Source organism: Musa acuminata, chromosome BXJ3-4 (assembly GCF_036884655.1).
Source record: "Musa acuminata AAA Group cultivar baxijiao chromosome BXJ3-4, Cavendish_Baxijiao_AAA, whole genome shotgun sequence".
In the NCBI taxonomy this organism is placed as follows: Eukaryota; Viridiplantae; Streptophyta; class Magnoliopsida; order Zingiberales; family Musaceae; genus Musa; species Musa acuminata.
Window position 1 is genome coordinate 41,934,855 of NC_088352.1, and position 12,637 is coordinate 41,947,491.

The 12,637-nt window shown below is 37.9% G+C and overlaps 2 long non-coding RNA genes across 3 annotated transcripts; both read right to left on the bottom strand.

Annotated features, from left to right (window-relative positions):
* Positions 1-2,989: 2,989 nt before the first annotated feature.
* Positions 2,990-6,109, bottom strand: LOC135635019 (uncharacterized). Its single transcript, XR_010495536.1, has 3 exons — positions 5,391-6,109; positions 3,609-3,781; positions 2,990-3,500 (listed from the first exon to the last, which is right to left on the bottom strand). It is a non-coding gene; the product is annotated as an uncharacterized LOC135635019 (long non-coding RNA).
* Positions 6,110-8,794: 2,685 nt separating this feature from the next.
* Positions 8,795-9,936, bottom strand: LOC135635183 (uncharacterized). Of its 2 annotated transcripts, XR_010495565.1 has the most exons (3): positions 9,681-9,936; positions 9,236-9,572; positions 8,795-9,048 (listed from the first exon to the last, which is right to left on the bottom strand). It is a non-coding gene; the product is annotated as an uncharacterized LOC135635183 (long non-coding RNA). The 2 variants fall into 2 exon arrangements; XR_010495564.1 differs by lacking the exon at positions 9,681-9,936 and having other exon boundaries at positions 9,236-9,674.
* Positions 9,937-12,637: the final 2,701 nt, after the last annotated feature.

Genomic DNA, 12,637 nt, shown 5'->3' on the forward strand with positions numbered 1-12,637 from the left:
TAAAAATTGCCTGTGGGTTAAAATTTTAATTTAAATAGATTCAAATGATCTTTATAATAAAACTATCAAATTATATTCCAATTCATAATTCCTGTGAGTAAATTATGAAAATAATCTGATATTTTATCCTGATTAATTATATTGAATATAATAAAAGATTCTATGGGATAATAATTATTATATTAAATATAATCAGTCGCAATATGATGTCTAATTACTTATGTGATCCTTAATTTAACTTTATATATAATTTTAATTAATTAAAGATGTTGTGGCTAATTCTTAATTAATTAAGATTATATGGATCACTAGATATTTTGAACATTAAAAAAAAAATTGACTCATAAGCATAAATTTATATAACTAAATATGCATACAAGCATTTTGATCCTTTATTTTGATGAGTACTTCATTTTGATCCTTTAACCACGAACCAAAATGCTTAAACGGAAGTCAATATAATATACTCATCAGGCCCATATAAGCCAATCATACTCATCGCCCACTTCCAATGTGGGACTAATGAGATGTTACAAGGTAGCTCTTTCCTACTCGAGCTCTCTCACCCTGCCCAAATGCTAGGTCAGCTCTGATACCAAATATAAGAAATTTTTGATACCAAAATGTGTTTCTAAATCATTTTGTAGAAACACAAGAAAAACTAATGCGAAAACGAAATAGCATACCTCTAGTCATTGTTGTCAAGAATTTCAGCAACGGTTTCTTCTTGAACTTTGGCACTTCTCGACTCAGAACTCTCGCTTTAAATGATGTAGAAAATCATTTTAACTTTAAGAGGTGATAGAGCCCAGGGACCAAAATCCTCATATATATTGATGTTCTCTCATCAAGAACATTTATTATCATCAACTCATAACGTTCAAGAATTAATTCAAATTTATAACGTTTGAACCGAAGAATTTTAATGATATTAAATATTTAATTTAATAATAACGGTTTCATTTATAATGAATAAAATCTGAAATTATTTAAATCAAAATAAATAAAAAAATTCATGATAATAAATTATGAATCTTAATGAGAACGATTACAATTATTATTAAATAAGATATTTAATAATAAAGGTTACAAAGGAAACATATACTTGAGACATAATCTACTCTTTCCTACTCTTAACCTTGGCTTACGGCTCACGGGAGCGTGGGTTTGCCGGGATTCGGCGGCTTTCGCGCCGAGGAATCGGAGGATCACAAACCTTTTTACCATTAAATAAGTGAAGGAGGAGCACCGCGCGACACCGGCTGCACAGTGGCGGGTCGTGAGATCAGCATGCAGAGAACGGAGACGACAGCAAAGAGTGTTCTTTGATGATACCCCATGTGTGCCTTTGTGTACGCTTCTCAAACAAGGGCCAGAGTTCTGCTGCTGCTGCCGTTTGTTTGTTTGGCTCTTCCTCTTGTGCTTATAAACAGAAATATTAGGAAGGAATACGCATTAAAGCTGCAGGTCCCGGTTTCCATGAAAGAGGAAGAAGTGGGTGAGTGAGTAGACAATGATATCTGGTCTTACATTTGAACGTTTACCAAGAAAAGGAGAACTGCAATTTCCATGAAATGCTAGGAAGGACTACGCATTAATCCATGAAAATGGAAGCGGGTGATATTTGTATATCAAATGCTAATAATACTTTTCAAAGGCACAATGCATTTAAATATATTTTCATAATAAAAATATAAATGTATCTAATATCATATGTCAGAATATAAAATATTATAGTACACATAACTATAGTCAAGAGACCATAAATATAACTATAGCTAAAGTGTGTCACGATATAAGTTACAGTTGTATTGATAGTTATAACTACGTTATATCACCGTGATAAGATATAAAACTATGTTTAACCCCTATAGGTAATACATATCTAGTTGTGTTAGAGTAAAAAAAAACTAGTTTCTGAATAAATATCAAATTTTAGCCCTTATTGATAGAATCCAAATCATAGCCATACTCATTAGTTTTTTACAAAACTAAGATTTCAAACAATTTTTTTTACATTTCTTTTCAAAACTGATGCAATCATATTATTTGAAATGAATGATAAATAAATATTTTTCTATAAATCAGATAACATTATTCAATAAATACTTATGACGTAATAAGTTTATAAATATCAAACACATGATTAATACTTTAAAAAATAAACCATATGAAGTCATCAGATGCTTATCCTGATCGCATATCAGCGATACAAATATCATTTTTATTTTTTCTTTTCTTATTTTTTTCAAAATAATTAAATTTTCCTTCACGACATAAATATCATATTAATTAATAATACCAAGATTAGCCAATCTATGCTTCAGTATACAAATCTAATTAATGAAAATATAAGAGAATTTAAAACCACATCTAATATAATTTTTTTGAACTTAACGTGAATCCATTTGGTATCCAAACGAATCCTCCGTAATATTCCTCTTATTATTTTCTATTTCCCTTTTTTTCTTTCTCTCGTGCGGCAGCAGCTATCTCCTCTCTCTCTCTCTCTCTTCTTATTTTCTCCTCCTTTTCTTCATCTCTCTTTCTTCTACGGTCACTGCAGATCCCCCTCTCCCCTTTCTTTCCTCTTCTTCTTCTTCTTCTTCTTCTTCTTCTTCTTCTTCTTTCTTTTCCTTTTTATCCTTTTTGCATTTTAGTCACTGCAATTATTGTGTTTAAAACTAAGTCCTCAATGAAAATTTTGAAGTATTACACTGTTGGACTTTGTATATGTACATGCACTGCTGAGGGAATAGAGGTAGCTGGGTGAAGTACATGGACTTCTCCATGCATGTTACGATTAGGTTTTTGACCTTTCACTGCTCTATTATGGTGTCGATGTTGACCGTGGAATGTGGAACGCGCAGTACTGTGTTGAAAAATACTGCAACTCCAGCTTATCCACAACTGTAACTGAAGCAAATCTGACTTCAGATTGGGTTTCGAGTTGGGAGTGTAGATATGTAGAAGCACCAGAATACGATGATAACACAATAATCCAATTTATTTTAATTATGTCGTACATGTCATAGACACATGATAGAGCATGGGAAGAGAGAAAGAGAGAGAGAGAGAGAGAGAGAGAGAGTAGTAGTGGTGGTGGTGGCGGAAGGACTTGAAAGGCCAGCCGTCATGTCATGCTTGGTTAAGGCGGAGTTGATACTGCAAGCGTGGCTGGTGGATGAGGTTTAGGATTGCTGACCCCCGAGGAAGGATTACATCTCTTAATACCTTCAGGCGTACTGCAACCGGATGGCGTAGACGGTGCAGGCGATGTAGGCGGTGTAATAAGGCCTTGGAGAAGAAGCACCAACCACAAGCTCGGATCAATCGAATAGTTCAACACTCGGCCGTCGCAAATGGACTGCGATGCCAGCAACCAGAATATGGAGGCAACGAAAGCGAGAACGGCAAGTCCTCTTCTTCTTCTTCGACTATCATGAGACGTCATGCTCCTCACTCGTTCGCTTTTGCTTGTATAGGTTTGGAGAGGCGACCTGCAGGAGACAGTAAATACACAGAAGGTTATATCAGGTGGTGATGTCTAAGGCGAAGGAGGAGGAGGAGTTGTAGGAGCTGAAGGAGATAATGGATGATGGAAGCACCTGCTGCAAGGCTCCCACGCTTGCCCACTCTTCGAAACGCGATGGTGTATGTGGATATATATGGGGCTGGCTCGATCCTGAGCAGAAGAATCGTGTGCAACATTTCAAAGACTTTTCCAGGGGCGTGATTGACTGCACCAATTTTCTTGTGGAATTTTTCATAGTTTAGCCGTCTGCAAGTTCATACATACTATCAGCCATAAATGCGATAGTAATGGTCGGCCTAAATGGGCAGTATCCACAACGCCGTGCCAGAGTGAAGATTATTTCAAGAAGAAGAAGATTCCGCTGGGATGCCACATCAAATCGGATGATCAATTAATTGTTGCTGATATTTTTGTCACACTCCTTAATCTGAAATTATCATTCAAATGGAAGATTTTTCTTGGAATGGAATTTTGGAAGTAGATTAAGTTTAAGGGAGAATATTAAATGATGACTTAATTTCATTTTTCTCGTATCGGGAAGAGACATCATATGGGAATATGTGTGAAGATGAAGGATTTTGGTCGTCGCTGGCGACATCAGTGCCCTTCCACGATTCTATGGAGGCATGAGGGTTGTTGGCGATCGCTGTTGGAGAGAGGCGAAAGCGATGTTGACTTATCAATGTAAAAAAAAAAAAACTAATTATTACTATGCAAATTTCAAATAATTTAATTATGACTCCCATATTTTGTAACCTCGGTTAAAGTTTAATGCAGTTTTCTTTAAAAGAAATCATCTGAAAGGCTTTTTTTTCTTCTTATACGTGTTTGATTTGCGAGGTCCCCATAAATTATTATATTAACTCGTAAGTCACAATTGAGAGAAGGATATAGACCATGGTAGCAAAATGTTCAACGCCCTAACCTGTGATACACCTTTAACCTAATTGATAGGAAATATTCTGGCTCCAATGAGAGCTTGTTTGTCGACCACGAGCAGGGAATTGATGTGAAAAGGTTATATCACACCTCCCAATTTAGTAGCAGGATGATAGTCGATCGCTTATTGTGGTCCGCAAACCATGGCAAATGGTACAACTCGACCATCAAAGGCAAGGGTCCTCGAACGGCCAAGCCAACCCACACCCTCCTTTTGTCAGCCCCTATGGGTGACAACTCGCGAGAAACCCACTCGACTAACATACGACGTCCCTGATATCATCCCTTGCTAACAGCACGTCGCAGGAGGCCATACAGGCCAATCATCCAAATAAATAAGGCATATAAGAAGGATGTATGAATGAGCAGCCTGTCAGTCGCAACCCCCTTTTGCCTCCCAGGTATAAAAGTCAATCCTTGCTTGAAAAAGCGACCAGATTTGTCACACACTTAACCCTCCGCTCAGATTACCCTCACAAAAGGTTAACTTAATCATCGGATGAGTCGGGTCGAGAAATCGCTCTCTACATTGACTTTTGTGTAGGATCCCGAGGGGATCAATGCTCACGTAGAGGCACAACAGTCGCCTCAAACCTACCTCAGCTACTTTATTCCTGATATCGACTCCCCTTGATTGCCACACAGTTCGGATGGACAACTCTGTGCCTTTAGGATTAGACAAGCTGTGGCAACCCCCAGTTGGCAGCATTAGCACAACAACACTAATAATAACTATTTTATGCCTTGTCATCGATGATACATGTATAATAATATTTGTGTATATCTTTCGTAATGCAGGCATCTTGGAGACTTGTGTTAGCATAAAATATGTAATCATGCTATCTGTAATGCGAAAAAACTTTTATACAAAGATTGAAATCAAATAAATTGGATCTAATAATATTACGATACGTACCTTTATTGTTGTTCAGAAGAATAAACCTTATCTGATCTACAAACATCTCCATCGTCAGATCTGAAATATCAATCTGCAAGGAGAACTAGAGAGTGAGTATCAATACTCCTACCGTTAACTAATTCACTGCATCAGACCGTGCACCAATACTCCCTTCTTCATGGATTTATGTAAATAAAATTTTCTCTTCCAAATAACAAAATAACAATCGTTCGTGTTACTGTAACACTGCTGTAGCTCATAAACGATGTAATTCCTGTTATTTCGATTGCTCCCTGGAACTGCACTCATTTGGAGAGAATTCTGAAAATTTTGGCTTTGAAGGTATACAAGCCGAACGAGCAGATGCTAACGGAGGATTGATTACAAAAGGAAACATATAGTTGGAGACATAATCCACTCATTCCTGCACTTAAGACTGTCTTGGCTTACGGCTCACGGGAGCGTCGGTTTGCCGGGATTTCCGCGGCTTTCGTGCCCAGGAATCGGAGGATCACATACCTTTTTACCATTAACTATGGTGCATTGGGAAGGGGAAGGATCTGGATGAATGACCTCTACACCATTAACTATAAGTGAACGAGGAGCACCGTGCGACACCGACTGCACAGTGGCGGGTCGTGAGATCAGCATGCAGAGAACGGAGACGACAGCAAAGAGTGTTCTTTGATGATACCCCATGTGTGCCTTTGTGTACGCTTCTCAAACAAGGGCCAGAGTTCTGCTGCTGCTGCCGTTTGTTTGTTTGGCTCTTCCTCTTGTGCTTATAAACAGAAAGATTAGGAAGGAATACGCATTAAAGCTGCAGGTCCCGGTTTCCATGAAAGAGGAAGAAGTGGGTGATGTGATGTCGTGACTTTTCGTCGTTGCTTCTTGCATGAGTAGACAATGATATCTGGTCTTACATTCGAACGTTTACCAAGAAAAGGAGAACTGCAATTTCCATGAAATGCTAGGAAGGACTACGCATTAAAGCCGCAGGTCCAGATTTCCATGAAAGTGGAAGCGGGTGATGTTTGTATATCAAATCATGATCTGGTAATAATACTTTTCAAAGCACAATGCATTTACATATATTTTCATAATAAAAATATAAATATAACTAATATCATATGTCATAACACAAAATATTATAGTACAAAGATTACCATTCACATAACTATAGTCAAGAGACCATAAATATAACCATAGCTAAAGTGTGCCACAGCAGTATTGATAGTTATAACTGTGTTACATCGCCGGGACAAGATATAAAACTATGTTTAACCCTTATTGATAGAATCCAAATCATAGCCATACTCATTAGTTTTTTACAAAACTAGGATTTTAAACAAATTTTTTTTACATTTCTTTTCAAAACTGATGCAATCATATTATTTGAAATGAATGATAAATATGTTGAATCTACGAAGCCCAATTGATAATATTATGATATAATCTGCGTTTTGAGTGATGCAAGACTAGCTTCGATTAAGGAGAGGTAAATTATTTAAAACATGAGGAATCATATGTTGGGTCGGAGTTGAATATATCAGAAGATTGGACGTTAGGTCGGAGGATTGGTCGACGTATCGGTAAAAGGCTTCGTGCCATGAATTTGGGCATCGTGCCGAATGATTGGACATTGCGCCAAGGAGATTAGAAATTGCCAGTGTCAACATACTGATTGAGCAATACGCTGAAGGAGAGAACGATGCGTCGAGGGATCGAAAGAAGCGCCGGAAGAACCAATGATATGTCGGATAATAGATGATTCGTGCTTTGTAATAATTTATCTAGATCGAATTAGTTTTAGTCGTAATTAGATTGGTTTAAAATATAATTAAACCAACTCAATTAGAGGCCAATTGGGCCTGAATTATGACTATTTTAGGCCAAGAGAAAGACTCATTCAGTGACCAAAAAGTTGGGTCAAGCGGTGGCATTGCCAGTGGCTCAGTCTCCAAGATACAATCTCTAAGACTATGTTAGGTGGTGGTACTGTCAAATTGGGCGGTGGTACCACCAGGACGTAGGAAACCCGGGATGAGATCTTTTTTAGCTTCAATTTTGAAGTCATTTTGGGTCCATAAATACCCTAGCTATTCTTGCATGACAAAGCAAGAATTTGAGCAAAAGAGGGGGAAAGAATACTTGAGTAAAAATTAAATCTCTCTAGATTAGTAAGTCTCTTCCTCATATAGTTAGAAGGTTTCTAAGGGAGGAGTGAGATCTAAAAGAGAGAAGCGTAAAAGTTCTTTCCTGAACCTGTGAAAAAAAGAAAGAGTATAAAAGGGTGATTGATCTTCGCCCATTGAAGAAAGATCGTTCATGGATGCCAATGGCTTCGATGGAAGAATAATCGGGAATAGATATAGGTCACAATGACTGAACCACTATAAAACTTAGTTTGTATTTACTTTAAACTTTTTACTTTCATTGCAAACTGCTTTACTTACTTATTCACTATGCTTATGCTTCTGTATGCTTTCAATTTAACATCTTTACTTTCATTGCAAACTGCTTTCAAAATTTTTCAAATCGGTGATTTTAATGAAAGCACTAATTCACCCCATGTTAAGTATTGATTTGATCCTAACAAAATAAATATTTTTTTATATAAATCAAATAACATAATTTAATGAATACTTATAACATAATAAATTTAAAAATATCAAACACATGATTAATACTTTGAAAAATAAACTATATGAAGTCATCCGATAAGCTATCCTGGTTGCATATATTTGTATCCTCTTTATCTTTTCTTTTCTTTCCTTATTGTTTCCAAAATAATTAAATTTTCCTTCACAACATAAATATCATATTAATTGATAATACCAAGATTAGCCAATCTATACTTCAATATACAAATATAATTAATGAAAATATAAGAGAATTTAAAACCATATCCAATATAATTTTTTTGAACTTAACGTGAATCCATTTGGTATCCAAACGAATCCTCCGTAATATTCCTCTTGTTATTTTCTTTTTTCTTTCCTTCTCTCGTGCGGCAGCAGCTCTCTCTCTCTCTCTCTCTTCTTATTTTCTCCTCCTTTTCTTCATCTCTCTTTCTTCTACGGTCACTGCAGATCCCCCTCTCCCCTTTCATTCCTCTTCTTCAGTCCCTTCTCCCCCTCTTCTCCTTTCCCAGCTTCTTCTTTTTCTTTTTCTTCTTCTTCTTCTTCTTCATTCTTTCTCCCTCTTTTCTTCTCATTTTACTTCTCTCCTTCTCACAGCCGAGACCTACATCCTCTTTCTCCTCTCACCCCTTTCTTCTTCCTCTTCTCTCCCCTCCTCCCCTTCTCCTCTTTTGTTTTCCGTTCTCTCCCACACGCTCCCAAGCAGGCAGCCTCGTGAGCGATGGGAAAGAAAATCCTTATTGTTTTAGCCTTTTTGCATTTTAGCCACTGCAATTCATGTCTTTAAAACTAAGTCCACAATTAAAATTTGAAGTATTACACTGTTGGCCTTTGTATATGTACATGCGCTGCTGAGGGAATACAGGTAGCTCGGTGAAGTACATGAGCTTCTCCATGCATGTTGCTGTGGGTGGTGCGATTAGGTTTCTGACCTTGCGATGCTCTATTGTGGCGTCGATGTTGACCGTGGAATGTGGAACGCGCAGTACTATGTGTTGAAAAATACTGCAACTCCAGCTTATCCGCAACTGTAACTGAAGCAAATCTGACTTCAGATTGGGTTTGGAGTTGGAGTATAGATATGTAGAAGCACCAGAATACGATAATAACACAATAATCCAATTTATTTTAATTATGTCGTACATGTCATAGACACATGATAGATCATGGAAGAGAGAGAGAGAGAGAGAGAGAGAGAGAGAGAGAGAGAGAGATAAGTACTGGTGGTGGTGGCGGAGGGACTTGAAAGGCCGGCCGTCATGTCATATTTGGTTAAGGCGGGCAAATAGAACAATCCTTTATACCATTAGGCGTATAGCAACAGCTCGATTGTCTAGGCTGTTGAGCAGAGCCTTGGGGAAGAAGCGCCAACCACAAGCTCGGATCAATCGAGTAGTTCAACACTCGGCCGTCGCAAATGGACTGCGATGCCAGCAACCAGAACATGGAGGCAACGAAAGCGAGAACGGTATGTCCTCTTCTTCTTATTCTTCTACTATCTTGAGACGCCATGCTCCTCACTCGTTCGCTTTTGCTTGTATAGGTTTGGAGAGGCAACCTGCAGGAGACAGTAAATACACAGAAGTTTATATCAGGTGGTGAAGTCTAAGGCGAAGGAGGAGGAGGAGTTGTAGGAGCTGAAGGAGCTGGTGGATGATGGAAGCACCTGCTGCAAGGCTCCCACGCTTGCCCACTGTTAGCAACGCGATGGTGTATGTGGATATATATGGGGCTGGCTCGATCCTGATCAGAAGAATCGTGTGCAACATTTCAAAGACTTTTCCAGGGGAGTGTGTGATTGACTGCACCAATTTTCTTGTGGAAAGTTTTCATATTTTAGCCGTCTGCAAGTTCATACATACGATTAGCCATAAATGCGATAGCAATGGTCGGCCTAAACGCGCAGTACGCCGTGCCCCACTGAAGATTATTTCAAGAAGAAGGAGATTCCATCGGGATGCAACATCAAATGGGATGATCAATTAGTTGTTGCTGATGTTTTTGCCAGACTCCTCAATCCGAAATTAGTCTTCAAATGGAAGATTTTTCTAGGAAAGCAATAGTGTTTGAGTTTAAGGGAGAACATCAGATAATAACTTTAATTTCATTTTTCTCTTGTTTCGTGAAGAGACATCATGGAAATATGTGTGAAAAATGAAGGATTTCAGTTGTCGCTCACGACATCAGTGCTCTTCCTCCATTCTATTGGAGCCATGAGGGTCGTTGGCGATAGCTGTTGGAGGGAGGAGAAAGGGATGCCGACTTATTGTTCCACAAAAATATAATTATTATGATGCAAATTTCAAACGATTTAAATTGGAGTCATAATTCCGAGCACTCGAAGACTTAGACTTTAAGTGTTTGCGTGCCAAATACGCCATTGAAACCATTATTAGATCATCCGCACTTCTTTTCGTGGAAGACTTGGACTTTAGTGGCTAATTTCCAATCCTATAAATTTGTTATAATAAAAGCAGTCTCAGAGACTCGTACGTACAATCATGTCATGGCCATGAAAAACAAATAATAATAATAAATTATTTATGTAATATTTTTCTCATCTTTTAAACTCCTCAAGTTTAAGAAAGAGTAAACTTCTCATTATCCATCATGTAGCTTCTAAAGGATTATCGGTTCAATACTCTAAAAAACCATTGAGCTAAAAAGTCATATGGGACTAAATACAATCTTGATGTCTATAATCTAACCTAGAAATAGACCTTAGTATAATACATGTATAGTTTTGAAATGCCTTCTACTCTTGTGCATGGATAATTCTTTCCTCACCGATACAGTTCTGCTGTTGCTGCTGCTGTTGTTGTTGGTTTGTTCGGCGCCTCCTCTTATGCTTATGAACACACATTGGTTTGGTTCGGAAATACTTGGAAGGATTGTGCATTAAAGCGGCAGGTCCAGGTTTCCATGAAAGTGGAAGTGGGTGATGTCATGTCGTGACTTTTCCTCGTTGCTTCTTACATGGGTAGACAATGATATCCGGTCTTAAATTTGAACGTTTACCGGAAAGGAGTAGTGTAATTTCCATGAAATACTAGGAAGGACTATATGCATTGACGCTGCAGGTCAAGTTTCCATGAAAGTGAAAGTGGGTGATGTGATGTCGTGACTTTTCTTCGTTGCTTCTTGCATGAGTGAAAAGTGATGATACCTGGTCTTACGTTTGAACGTTTACCACGGAAAGCAGTACTGCATTTGTTGGGGTTATGTGGTTCACATGCTTAGTGCTGTATTGTGTTTTCTATCAGAGATGGAAGAGAAGAAAACATTTGGGTGGGAAGGGGTACATTCCGTGTAGCTTTTTACTCCTTCGCTTCCTTCTAAGGATCCTTCGTATTTCAATATGGCATAGTAGTACTCCTTTCGATATGGATTTAGTTGAGACCCTTTTAACTGTTTGTTGATTTCATCGCAGTTAACAAATTTGGATTAACAGAGTTTGAAAATATGCCTTGTGATATCGAGCTAGCAAAGTCTCACAAAAAGTCAACCCATATCATGCTTCCGATCAACAATCAGATGGCCTTATCTTGCACTCAGCAGTACTAACTTAATTTTCTAGATTGAGTTAAGAGGACTAATCAATGGAAGGCTTTGATTGAGAAGCAAATATGTAAACAAATTAAGCGGCTTCGAACGGATAATGGTATGAAATTTTGTGAAGGTGACTTTGATGTATTCTGCAAAAACGAAGGAATTGTTCGGCATCGCACTATTAGGATAACGCCTCAACAAAATGATGTGGTCAAACGTATGAACATAACACTCTTGGAGAGAGCAAGGTGTATGATCTCAAATGCAGGGTTGACAAAAGACTTTTGGGCAGAGGCGATTAATATGGCCTGTTACGTTGTCAACCGCGCTCCTTCTGCAGCACTTAATTTTAAAACTCCGGAGGAAGTTTGGTCAGGTACTCCTACTGATTACTCTGATTTTAAAATTTTTGGGTGTCCAGCATACATGTATGAAAATGAAGGAAAATTAGAGCCTCGGGCTAAAAAGTGCATTTTCCTTGGATATACTTCTGGGTTGAAAGGATACAGATTATGGTGTTCTGATCCCAAATCCCCAAAATTTATAATCAGTAGAGATGTTACTTTTGATGAATTGTCTATGTTATCTTCCAAAGAAGAATCTACTAGTTGTATAAATGATAGTGCGCAGAAGCATGTAGAGTTTGAGATTGGTAGTTTTGATTCTTTTCAGTCGAACTCTTCTATTCAAAGAATGCCAGTAGATGGTCTCGAGTCTACCGACGCAGTTGATCCAGAGGAAGAGCAATATTCCATAGCCAAGAATAGACCACAGAGAGATATTCGACCACCACAAAGGTATACAAATTTGGTTGCATATGCTTTGTCTATTGCAGAAGAAACAATTTCTTAGATGTAATTTCTTGTGATAATTCTGCTACTTCCTACTCAGATGCAATTTCTTGTGATAATTCTGCTAAATGGTTGATTGCAATGAATGAAGAAATTGAATCTCTCCATCAGAATAGAACTTGGGATCTTGTGAAGCCGCCTTCGGGTAAGAAAATTATTGGATGCAAATGAGATACTATTGCTGAGGGAAAAGTCCTTGTTCAGAAAATTCATACGAAGGACA